Genomic DNA, 13,907 nt, shown 5'->3' with positions numbered 1-13,907 from the left:
TCATAATTGTTCTCGGTAACAATTAAACTGAAACATTTCCTACGGTTTTATCGTGCTAAAAATATAGGATGAGTAATTTGTCTGTTGAAGAGTTTAATATAATGAACGCTGCTTTAAGATAATTTCGATAAATAATTCCGAGAGAAATAAATTACACGAAGAGACATGGAAATATCAAGTGGCGGAGTCTACGCGTGGGACAAATTCCTATTGAGGAATATTAATTGGACGCAGATTAAATAATATAATTCGCAGCTACAACGAAGATTGCCGCTGTAAATTGAGTGATATTTACCAGAGATTACTCTCTGTTAATATTGACCGATATGAATTGAATTTTCCAACAGTCGCAACGAGGAATTTAATCTTAATTATACGGTGACGATTTTCTTCATTATACAATTTACGTTTAATTCAATTCTTCAAAGAGCAATTAGGAATATGAAAAGAAGAATTAAGTAAGATATGCTATGCGTTGTGAATAACTTTAACGTGCTTTAACGCAGCAGTGCGGTCGAGCTAAAAGCCGACGAATCTCCCGTTTCATTAAATTTTCACCTCGAGTTTCACGTAATTAGACGGAGCGAAATTACGACTGGACTGTTACTTACAACGAAATCGACAGACGAGAAAGTAGTCTCTCGAGTAAACAACTGAGGAGGATTTCTTGAAAAAAGAAAAATAACGAGGTGGGAAAGAGGAGAGTGTCACCTATCGTGTCCCGCGGGGAACGCAATCGTGGCAACTTTTATTAGCTCCTTGGAAGATTACTTTTACATCTCTATCGTGTCCTCTTCGAGTTTGATCCGAATCTCTCCTCAATTTTCCCGGGATTGCCAGAGGAGGAGCCTCTGTCCTAAGGATTGGCTCCTGCAAAAAGTTTCATCCAGGTGCCCCGGCATCGAATTAACTGCGGCACACCGAGTTCTGATCCATTCAACCAACGCGCTCTCCCAGTTCCCAACGAGCAAGAAAACTACGCCTCCGGCGCTTACTACTCGAGTTTGTTCCCAAGTTTCGTGGTGGCCGGGATCACAACGCGTATAGGGTTTCTTATTTTATCTCACGGCTCGTTTCGACTGCCAATCGACCACGAATCGAACCTTATCGAGGGTTCGCACGGTTCGTGAGGGACAGTGCTCTCGGCTGAAATTGAAGAGGATAGTTCTGGATTAATTTCAGGGTTTGCAGTGTTCTTAAAAATAAAATCACTATATCTCCTTGTCTATCGTTGAGATAAAATTATTGCATTTTCTGGGACGCGAGTATAGCGAAATTTCACATTGGAAGACTGCTGGCAGCCACCGCATTTGTTTCAATCGATCGGAGATGTTCGAAATGGGACGGAAAATCGCACGTCGCGTTGGGGATAACGCTACGTCCTAATTGGAACGTCATATAACGACAGAACCGACCCGGGGTTATAAAAGAAATTGTAAAAATTCATTAAAAATGCATTGCACTTCATAAAACAGTTTTGCGAGCGAGAATCGATTACTGCTAATGGGAACGATTCGCAGCAGCCTTCGGCGTTGCACGCCCTTGTAACAATTCATTTGAATTCTGTTTGGGGAGGAGAACCGCTCCTGTGTCGGTCAAAGGAAAAATTAAATTTGCGGCCGGACCCGGCGTCTCTGCTTTTCAATTCCACTTCAAAGAACCGTCGACGGACACTCCCGCACGAGAATACCAAGGACGAGTTCCAAAGCGAGAACGCTGTTCTGATCCTTCGCGATTGGCTATCGGTGGCGAGAACTCGCTTATTCAACTTTTCGAGAGAACGGTGCAACCTCCTTTGGATACGGAATTTTTTCGAATCAGATAAGTATTATTCGTCCCACGAGATACTTCAGGAATCTCATTTGATTAAACGACGAATTATTATTAACGTAGCTGCATTCTTATAGAAATAGCAGAGTCCGTACTTAATTTAGTTATTTCCCATTTTCCCTCGGGCCAAGGTATGCTGGCACACGCGAATGTAATTGAGTTTCTGCGTTTAAAACTCGAAGTGTTCCGAAGATTGAATGATTGAATTCCTAAAATTGCATTCTGCTCCCATGGTGCATGTGAAATCTGCTTGCCAATCGTTCACTCACTTCCTTGCGGTCGAATTTATAGAATACTTTTTCTGTAAGCGTGGATTTAAAGGGGTTGCATGATAACAATTGATGCAAAGTACGAAACGGATTGCGCAAGATATCGTATAAAAAATTCGAGCGGAAGCTGGTCGAGTGTCCTAATGAGGTCAAATTAATGGTCGGATGCATAAATAACATTTTTGGTTTCTCCGGTTCACCGATCGCATCGAAAATTTAGCGAGCACGATGAATTTCCAACGAGCTCCGAGGAACCGTTCGAGTGGCGTGTATCGACCACTATACCGAGCACAATGCATTTTTACTGAAGCATTCTCGATTATCCTATAAATGGACGGATCGGTCCTTTATATAGCGCAACCTTGACTGGAATGAGAACAAAATTGTTCTTTACGATATCCAAACATTTCATTGCCAAATCGATGGACAGGCGCCACTCAAAGATATAAATTATATAAACTGCGGAAGAATCGACAGACAGATATTTCATATACATATAACATGAAAAAGATTAGGAGAATTGAATTGAAAATTTCTCCGAGGAACTTGAAAATTGATACTTGAAGCTACATTTACACGAATTTAATTCCGTGTTCGCTACATTTCGAGTTGAATGCTAATTCCACGGGACATCTGCTTATGTAGATGGGATTAAATTGTATATAGTCAGACAACATCTTGTTACATATTCACCGTCGCTAGTCTCCGTGAGTATCGTGTTATCGCTTGATAGCAAGATGCGAGAGCTGCTCCAACATGAATAAGAATAATGTTGTATAATCGCGTTTCATCCTCTCGCAAACTAGGAGGTGATAAATTCTGAACTTTCAAACCTGATAAGTTCTCTTTATTGGTAGCGATGGTAAAAAAGAAGGTGAATAGAATACAAACGAACTGTAGATAACTAGATTCGTATAGGTGTAAACGAAGCCCTTTCACGAATCCTGAATAATAGTAGTAAACTGATTTTCATACAAAATCGAGTTGTACTCTTTCTGTAAAATACGAAGTGAGATCATTACCGAGCTGATGTCAATACATCGAGTGTAAAATAGATTCAGAATATCGCATACGAGTCGAAGTTTATCATCGATTTCGCGAGTAATCGCTCACGGAAAATATTTATAACCAGAGGCTTCGACGAAAGCTCCCAGGAATATTATCGAACGTTTACCAAAGAAATGGGATTTCGCGACTCTGTCACGTGGAAACAGAATTTTCGCCTCGCTGGGAGATAACGATGTTTCGCAATCTAGATGATCTACTATCGACTCCTTCACGTGTGAGCGCATACGCGATGCGTATGTACCGAATATCTCATACGGGATAAACAGATTGGAAATGCAAATAACAGAAGGAATTGGAAGGAAAGTGCAAAAGCGCAGAGCCGTTTATTCGAGTGCACCTAACTTTCTGAGAGTTTCTTATATTAAAAACCAAAAAGATATTTCAGTTCTGCAAGAACTCTTGAAGTTAACAGTTAAATTTTTCAAGCTCGCAGCTGGCCGACTCGCTGAACTTGGTCGATGAAACTTTAAGAACCGAACCGATCGTTCCCAAGAGTCATGAAATCTCTTTGGTCAGTCGAATTAATGAACGGAATTCCTGTCTTTAGTTTCATATAAATCATTCGATTTTACGAACAATAATTTCAATTTCTAAATCTTCAGATTTTTCTTGTGCTACTTTCCTATCTTTCGTCAGGGGCAGCAGACTCGTAAATCCCGGGTGATTGTTTTAGCTGTATCTGGGCGCGAATTTACGACGCTACCATTACCGATGAAAGAGTGCGAGAAGCGACGAACTTTCTTCTCGCCACAGCCATTCCTTGTCTTCGTCGCGTTTTTATTTCCTCGACAAAATTTTCACGCAATTAAATCTTGTCTCGTTTAGAACTCTAAATTCAATTCGCAGTAAAAAAGAAAGACAATCTAGAATATTATAATAAAACGAAGCGAGCGACTGATCAATATTCAAACGAGGCACGCGAACTTATCCAGGTTCACACGTAAACTGGCAGTCTGATCATCGATCGGCAGTGCCATGGGTGATCCGAGCAGATGTCCAGACGTGCGAGTAAAAGGCAAAGTAATGAGAGGCTGACAGAGATAGGTGGAAGTAATAATCCTTTAGATTAAGGCCAGAGCCGGATAACCGAAGTTCAATTTCACCGCTAAAAGAGGCGACTGGGTCTGGAGATCCCGGGGATGAAATTCATGAAAAAGACACCCGCCGTGCTAATTGCAATGGATACCTGGTTTCCCTGCTATTGCCTGCCCATCGTCTTACCAAGAATAATAATAAATTTCTTTCAAGAGTTCTCGAAACTGACGATGCATCAAACATTTAAGAATCTCAAGACGTTTTGCAGTAACTGACAGATATAAGCTGAAATTTATAGTCAGTTCTCAATTATGAATTCTCAATTCTCAATTATCAGTTCTAAACTATTTGTTGCATATTTATTATCTTCGATTTTCATCAATCAAAAAGTTGAGAACTGAGGAACGACTATAAATTCGGGCCATAATTATTAAATAAATCATAGCGATTGTTATTTTTGTACTGAGATAAGATGTTTTATCCCGACGATTTATGCTTGCGTTTCTTAGATGAACAATGTGTTACACAAACACGTAAATGTATGTGTGTACCTTCCGGATAGAATAGGTATCCTACAGGGGAAAAATGAGAGCATAAGTCTTGTTGCTTCTGGTGCAGGCATGTGGTTTTCACGAGTTTGCTCGATAAACATTGGCGGAAATGTGATTTTGTTTGAGCAAACGCGATAATGTGACTGATAGCCGACGGGTTTACGTAGGCGAATAAGAAATTGGCGCTGGCCAAACAAGATCTGCTTTAATCTTTAAATGCGCGTGTAACACCGGCTTGAAAAGTAGTTTCTCAACGCTGATAGGAAATTTCTATGGATGTTCAACTAATTATGGCAGAGCTGAACTCGAACCACAATAGCTGTGTTCTAATTAGAAATTACTTTGAGTAACTTTCGACTTAAACACAATTGTAATAATGCCTGCCTACACCATTCGAATCCACCGTTCGTGGAAAACAATTTCATGCATCCGACGCTGAACGAATCAAACTAAACTTCTGTCTACGTGTAACGCGGGATCCAATAATTGTACAGAAACGTAATGTGGTGAGGTGAAAGTTTAGTTTAGAGGCTTCCCGAGGAAAACTGGTATCTCTTAGAGCGTATCCTATCGGATAGCGGGCGACATTACAATAATTTTCCTCCACTGGTGACACTTCTGTCGATAGACTTCGGTTATCCACGCTACTTGTCGATCTTCGCATAATGCGAGCATCAGACACGAGCTTGCGAGAGCTGATACGCGCACCAACGTCACATCAGTGATCATTCACATCTTCGTGTCAGGAATTATAAAAAAAAGAATTAAATTTGAATCCTTAACGAATGGTCGTAATATCCATAGAAATAAAATTGGATCCCTTTTGATGAATAATAAAATTTGAAGTAAGAGAAGTTATATTTTTTAATAAACAATGAATACAGAAATAGAAAATTCGTACGATTTATTATGATCCTTGAATCAACACTTCATGTATTGGAATAAATTGAGAACAGCTGAAACCGCTGAACCTGAAGAGAAGCGTCCGATCGTACGGAAACAATCGTAGCTGATGAAAAGTCGTTTCGGAATAATCCTGGCGCGTGAAACAAAAAATGGGACACCGATCATACACCAATTTCACGGGAGATCCTCTTCGTGACAAAGGCGTATGCCGGTCAAATCGAATCGAACCGCATTCCACCGGCTATACGAGCTGAAAGCGTTGCCGTGTTCGCACCGTTCGCGATCGCGAATTGTCAGTCAGGGACCGGGACCCGGAAATATTATGACGGAAAAGCGGAAACGGCCGCTGCGCGTTCTGTCCGTTATCGCACGAATCAGAGTTATTGAAAAAAGGAATCGGTTTTTCCATCGCAGATTAAATCTTCCGGCCGGTTTCCAACGTAAGTGCGCATATGCTCAATGAATCCGATATCGAGGGGGTAACTGTTTACTCAGAAGTCCATTATTTGTTCGTCTGACGCTACCCGGGAAATTGTATCGGACCGTCGGAGCCCGACGAATTGTCCAAGATACTCGGATCGAACGGGGATTAAACGGCTTCCCATTAACGAGCTAAGAGGTCCCACTGATTTCGTTGATACAAAATATTAAAGTACGTTTCGACTACGAATACTGAAATACAGCTTTCGATTAATCGTCAGTGTGACAGTGATTCGAGTCCAGAAGCCTGGATTATAAGAATTTATTTAAATGCACAATATCTGATTTATATGTAATTATAAAGAAATTCAAGACACAGTTGATAAAATTTTGCAGTAGCTAATCACTTAAATTACACCTGTGATAAGTGAACAGGCATTCTCCACGGTTATCGGAGAGAGGGTAAAAAGAGCAGAGGGAGGAAGCAAGAAAAAAAACAACGAAGACACGAAAGATTCAGCGAAGTTTCAAGGGCCAAACATCGTGAACGAGCACTCGGCCGTAGCCATCCAATTCGAAATCATAATGGAGGCCGTGAGAACTATTCGTCGTGGAGAGCCCGAGTCCATAGAGACGAGCGAGCTTTTTCAGGCACGAGAATAATGAGCGGCTGAAGTCCGGGTAACGTTCCGCACCGTCGATATGTAGGTTAATTAGGCGTCGCCATTGCGAGCCGGCCGATTCAGTAAACAGAGGCCGTCATGAACAAAGCCCGATGCCTGTCAAATACCTTTCGAAAGAGCGCCTTAATTTCTCTCCTCGCTAATGCTCGTCTTATCGCCCCTTGTATCGATCTCGCCCGACGCTGTTAAGCTCGTCCGCCACTGCCATTCGTTATCGTAACGCTTAACCGTTAATCCGATTAAACGACTGCATCGAACCACTGAACACTTTCGCCTGCCTGCAATCCAAGAGCTGCTTAACAAATTTCCAAACTCGATCCTCGCATCTTCAAATTCAATTGAACACTCTTTACGAATTTGCTGAGTTCTAATCTTAATTGGTGAAGAAACTGAACGTGCAGATTGTGGTCAACGGCGGACTGTCTATCACTGAATTAGACAATTTCGGATGAAAGCTAAACTTTCTACAATGCAGATAGAGCTCCGTTGTTGAACTTCTTGCCGAGGTGCAAGCTTGACAAACGGAAACGTTAGCGGAACTTGGATGACCAAGGGACTCAGCTCTACCAGCTTTCCAAATCTTAACCCATTTCATTTCCTGAATCGGCGAAACTTTAGAGCACACGAAACGCGGTTCCTCTAGTTAATGGTCTATTGTCGTACGGATGAAAGATTGACACGTTGTCGCATTCACGTATCTGAATTCGATTAGCATCAGAGATTTCGATCGGATTGAAATTGATCAAGTAATAAATAAAAAATTCTGTGCCACAGCGAAAAACTATTTTTTTCTCAAAAACCATTTTAAAATTATATACCGACAGCATTAATTGGTAAATGAAAAACTGTGAGAAATTGCAAAATCAACCTGGCACCGGGCAAACAGAAAAACTAATTTTGTCCGGTGAGAAAGAATCGTTTTGAAAGCATAGGCAGCGTTTCAAGCGGATTGAGCGCGGTCGAGGCGATGTTACAGATTGACGGTTCATCGATTGGTCTCGCGTAATCGTTAGGACCATCGGGAACACAATTACTCGCATGTAAAGCCGCTGGTAACAAAGACACCGGATTGACGTAACAGTCCGCTGATATATTTATCCCGGCGTCGACTATTTCTGCACGCTTCATTCACATCGGTCGGCGATCTTGCCGATTAATCGCAAAGCCGATTAACAGACAGGTGATGCATAGTACAGATTCACCTAAAGAGTGCACATCGAAGTGTTTTTAAATCTTGCATCGAAGAGTATCTGACAGATCGGAATAAATTGGCTATCTTAATGCCGATCGCAGTGATACACTTTCTATTTGTTTTGTACGGTTCGAGGCATAATATTTTCTGGACAGAGATAGAGGATACAATTACACAGTTGAACTGACATGAGGAGTAAGTAGATTTAGATAGTGCTTGGTCAGACGAGCTGATTGAGGCAGGGTTGCGAGAGCGGAGGTAGACGTAGACAGTGCCTAGTCAGACGATCGCATTGCGACCGTATCTGATGAAGCAAACACGGTAAAATGGAATAATAGCTCAGCTAAATTCAAAGAGTACCGAAGACGAAGCTTTGCATAATGATGTGATTATTCGGAGAAAGTCAAGGCAGTGTTCCTTTCTCTCGACAATAATGACAAAATTAAATTAAAACTTGATTCGAATGTTCTTAAATGCATTGCTTTAATCACTTTGAAGAGGGAAATATGGATTATGTCGTGACGTAGAAATACAGATATTATATATGACGGTGGTAACCTTGGGAAATAGATGGTGTCACGGCGATGGGTAATAGTTCCAACAAAGCATAGAGAAAAACTGATGTCATAGCGATATTATAGATAAGAATAATGGTTGAAAGGAACGGCGGGACGAGGCAAAAAAGTGTAGCAAACACAAATGTATTCCCGCATTTACGTCGCCATATTTTCGCCCCACTGTATCGCGCCAGCCATTAACTCCAGTCGTGAATTTTTTTAAGAAAGACTCGACAGATTTGTTAAATAAAAGCGCTTTCGCGTGTACCGCGAAATTCTATTTATTCCGTTGTACAAATAATAAACAATAAATATAAACTGGCGTGAGTTGTTTTTAAATGTTATCACCTCCTCGCCTCGTTGCACCCGGAAAAATAAGGAAAGGAAAGAGAAATCGGAAGAGGCTCGTTATAGCTGAAACGAGAGCTTTTAACATTTGAAACGCTGTAACGAGAACTGCTGAGCTTTATAATAAAGCAGCTCCTTTATGGTGGTTAAAGGGGGATGGCTTGGTTTATCGAGGAAACAGTGTCAATTACAAAGGTACGCTTGGAACGATAAAGACCGGAGTGAACTTATTCGAGAGTGACGTTAATCTTCGCCGACGCAATGCTCTTGTCGTTGTAATAATGTTCAAATACCCATTACCGAAACTGGAGCGGTCGTGTGGCGCAATGGCAGGCCGATTATGTTAATAATTTTCAGTGGAAATCAGGCCTCGTGTTTAGCGAAACAGGATATCGATCGAGCTTCAACGCGTCCCCTAATTTATTAATCCTTCGCACGTTTTCGATCATCCTTTTTCTAATAAATTCAACCGTATCGCGTTCCATCAATTATTGTGTATTGATTATTCGCAATGAAGAAAAAAGGCATTCAATTATCTCTAATGATCCATCAAAATCACGGAGCCCACTACGTCACGGTTCTCCTGTCAATACGGGACGGCGTCAAAATTCAAAACTTGCATAGGCAATAATCAGAGAGATTGACGTAATGATTATCGAGGAAAATAATAATCAATATTATTTCCAAGTGAACACAGCCGGGTCAGGATTCGTTGTGGAACTAATGAGAACGCAGTCTCTTCCGGTCGTTGAATTTTTCGAGCGATTAAGTCGATTCCTGGAGCGAACGAACGCCGGGAATCTCATCAGAGGGAAAGGAGAGGCAATTCCTAGAAGGAGTCGCGCCGTTGACACTTGCCACCAACCGGGATTCCAATTTTCATCCCGGGAGTTCATGAATCACCCTGAGGAACGTGTTCGCGCCTGAAATCCGCGGCCAAGATATCCGTAGGATTAATGGAGGCCCGTCACTCGGGAGGTTGCGTAACGAGTCCATTATGGATGCTCGTTACCCATTGCCAATCGGAAGTCGCTTATCGAGGATGTAACGGGGTATCAAACATGCATTTCAATTTCTGATCGGATGAGAACGATTCTCTGTTCGTTGGATTGTTCGAAATGCAAAGAGGATTCCAAAGCATCCGCTGGAAAATGTATTTTATTATAACAACGGAGCTACCTCGAACAGTTCGCTTATAATATAATGATTTCACGAATTCTCAACGAGCATTGTTCGGTATAATAGCGGAGGATAGTCGATGGCTACTTCTCGTCTTATCGGAGGATTTTCTCGGAGGAGGTGAAATATGTAATAGAAGATTGTAAATCCTTCAGGAAATGCTACCTCTACTTTTCAGACAATTTCCATGCAGGACCCTCCTTATACCGAGAAAATTGTCGAAATTCAAAGAATATTCATCTCCGTCGAGATTTTTATATTATGAGAATGTTCGATATTGAATTACAAAATCTCGTGGAGGAAATCCCTTTGATGGATCTGGATCTTCTCTGTTTTTGACAAGATCGAAAATGAAGCGTATCAAGATCTTGTTTCACAGATTAATTCTCTGATCTACTTAGGTACATCCGAACTGATGTAAATCGTGTGAGAGTATGTCAGCCTCGTGGCCTGAGATCGTGGGTGTGACACGCCATCGCAGGCTTTACGCTCGTCCTACAACTTCGGGAACTCTTTTTCGGTTCAGTAATCCGTGGAATTGAAGAGACGAGAATCAGCTCAAGCTTCCTAGCACACTGCCTTTTGAAGTGTTTGCAAATTGTACAGATAATTTAACAGTAAAAAATAAAAACAAATAATCTCGGAAGTTAATATAAGTAAAATGGAATGAAGCAAGTAGTGTAGCTCAGTCAGACAGTCACGTGAAATTATCCGTGAAAACTGATTTGCGAATTAGAAAACGAATCATACTTAAGCTTGTGACAGCTTACTAAGTAAAGTCAAACATTCATAGTCAAATACGACGATCCGAAACTCATTAAACTCGAGTTCTACCAAAATCTCATAACTAATCATGATCTCGTATTGATCAGTCGATTCAAACTCTTATCGAAGTCATTTATATTAACAAACAGTAGATTACTTTTGAAATAAAACATGAATTTCAGGTTCAGCTGCACAGAAATTGAATATGCTATATGCATTAGTTCAATTATCGATATTCAGAGATTTCTGATAAATAAACTAGCAGTCGCTGCCGGTGAGGAAGAAAATAAATGTTATGCAGCTGAAAAGTAATGATCCCACAGCTGGGGTGGCGAGCCCATCAACTCTTCCTGTTGCACATCCTCCGCGTCGCGTAATTATATTTACACCAGCGGAAATGGCGAACTCGCGCGACAAACTTTCATGAAAATATGTCCCGAGTTAAATGCTGTTACAACCAAGCATCGAGTGGGTCTCTAAATTTAATTTACAGCTCATTCGAGTCTCGCTGCTTCATTCCTTGTTCGCTAAACTTTTTCAAATTCACTTGTACTTCTGTTCACATCGATTTAACTAATGTCCAACTAAGTTTATACGTATAAATTCAAATTGGCATTAAATCATTCAAATTCTATTCTCTGTTTCGTACAGCAAACAGAGACTTAAGCGAATACTTAAGGCGATCTTAAAAATAAATAACGAATATCGCCCTAAATGTATTGATTTCTAAACACCAACGAAAGGAATTTTAGTTAAAAGTATTAAATGACTTTTCTAAAGAGAATTAATATTTACTATTTCCTCGAACATGTCACAGTTGTCCTGCACGGTATTATGCGATCATTAGTATTAAACGCGAACGACGTCGGTTGCGGTTGTTAGATATGAAGCATATGAAAACTGATAGAAACGGAAACTAACTCATTGGCCAGCTGCCACAACTTCCTTACTCTAGTTCATGGAAACTGGCAGTCCATTATTCGCTCATTCCTTGCCATTTGTACTTAGTACATTTGACATTTGAACCGAGCACACTTCGCAAGGCGAAGAAAAATAATTAACAATGTTTTATTAATTTCACGATCAAATCTAAGAGTTAATTCGCATAAGTTGATCGACTCGTCTATTTGTGTGCGTGCGTTCGTATGACCGCGTACAGGTTCACGCAACGGTACGCGATGGCCCGTTCTCAACGGGCCAGCCAGCCCAGGCTTTGTGTTCACGGCGAACTGTGTTGCACGTAATGAGTACTCGATCAACATCAGGCATTGTTTGCAGCGAGCAAGCCCTCGTAAAAGGTCAGAGACATCGACGTAGTCTAGGATCGAACGTCGAACCGAACCAGTGACAAGGAAATAAAATAAGGGAAGACGGGGTAAACTGGACTTCTGCTTATAAATAGACTCAAGATTCAAATGATCGATCTGCCGGAACGAACGTCTCGGCTTCGAAGTCAAACATGTTAAGTCAAGAAGCTAAAATCTGAATACGTGTTAGGAAAGACGAAAGCATAAATTTAATATCTAGCCCGCCTTTCGTAAAAAGTATCAGGCTGTTTCATTTTTAATAAACCAGAATTCCCACGCCTTCCATTTCACGTTGGCCATTTTAAAAAATACAGCAGCTCCTTTCCAACCCGGCCGCCGTTAAACACTGACAAAAGGACTAAGCGGAACTTCCAAAAAGCTCGTTAACATTTTGCTGGCTCGAGCGGTTTTCAATCTTACACAATTTTAACTTTGCCCCCGGGCCATGAATTTTCGCTTAATTGGTGGAATTAAAAGATAATCGAGCCGAGTAAACGCGGCATTGTGCAATCACACGAACGATACGGAAAGCGTCGGCCAGCGTCTGTTACGTCGCGTTAAGCTTTAATCAATAAACAAATATGGAAGGGATGAAGGCACGTAGAAGCCAGGTAAACTAGATAAGCAATTTACCTTTCGTCTGACAACGTGTGGGACGGATTAATCGAGCCGGCCTCAGGCGGGTTCTTGTGGAAAATTTGTGGGATATCAGAATTGCGATCGTTACTAATTTCATTAAACAGGATAATCGCGATGCCGCATACCTGAAACAGTTTTAAACTCGTAATTGTGACCAAATTATATTTAAACCTAATTGCAGCCAATGGATTCATTTTCATTTCTATTTTACGATTGAACTCTTTATACGTCGCGTAAAACATTCTTCATTTTTGTTATACTCTCCTTGGGTACGAGCAGAACGAAAATGCAAATGTTTTTGTCGATCGTTCCCGTCTATCCCGTTTGATATGGAATAACGAAAAAGGAAAACACGGAACGTGAATTAAATTGACCATCCGTTTGATTAAACAACACAAATAGCAAATTTGACTATGCGCAGCTGCAACGTTCAATGTTTTCACTACTGATGACATTTTTAATTATATTTCGACAGCATGTTGTATTAGTAATTAAAAAAGGAAAAACATTACTGCCTCTTATTGATTCTACTGTATAGAAGTTAAAATTAAAGATGAGAATCAAACTCGTGAAAAGCATGAATATAATTAGTTCAGTATCGTCGACGTTTCACGTCCGAGTTATCTCGACTATCTAAATAAGTCAGTTTCGTTGAAAGTTACAGCCAGTTTGTTAGCCGAAGAAGCGAATAGGGTTAATAATTCAACGTTGTTTATTTCGTTTCGATGAAACTCGCTAGAAAATTCAAGCAATTTCCAGTCTTACAATGAGAATTTCCCTATATACCCACCGTAAAGATTCCCGCCTGTGCTCGAGGGTCCAATTAGAAAATTAATTCGACCTATCGCCTCGCGCTGTCGTTATTCTTAAGTGCGTTCGAACTCGAACCGTAGTAAAAATATTATATATTTTCTAATTCACGTGAATAATGACCGTGAAGGTTAACGTCTGACCTAGCACTGACCTCTTCCACTTCCACGAACCCTCTTTCATAATAAAATTACCTTCGAACTTTCCCTACCGGAAAACCAGCCATCTAAAAATTGTGCATAAACTAACTGTGAATTCTTACGTGAAACAAACTTTTACAATATTAATTTAACACTAGATTGACCAAGGAAGTAGTTTTGACTGCTTTTGGGCAAATGTACAAATAAT

At 40.7% G+C, this 13,907-nt stretch overlaps 1 protein-coding gene across 1 annotated transcript in view; it reads right to left on the bottom strand.

The window, feature by feature from the left end:
- The window catches only part of LOC108628488 (octopamine receptor beta-1R), a 42,318-nt gene that overhangs the window by 11,788 nt on the left and 16,623 nt on the right, over positions 1 to 13,907 (bottom strand). The window lies entirely within an intron of this gene.

This window comes from Ceratina calcarata, unplaced genomic scaffold (assembly GCF_001652005.2).
Source record: "Ceratina calcarata isolate Rehan_Ccalc_2016 unplaced genomic scaffold, ASM165200v1 scaffold1, whole genome shotgun sequence".
NCBI lineage: Eukaryota > Metazoa > Arthropoda > Insecta > Hymenoptera > Apidae > Ceratina > Ceratina calcarata.
The sequence above is the reverse complement of the archived record's forward strand: the minus strand, read 5'-3'. Positions and strand labels throughout refer to the sequence as shown.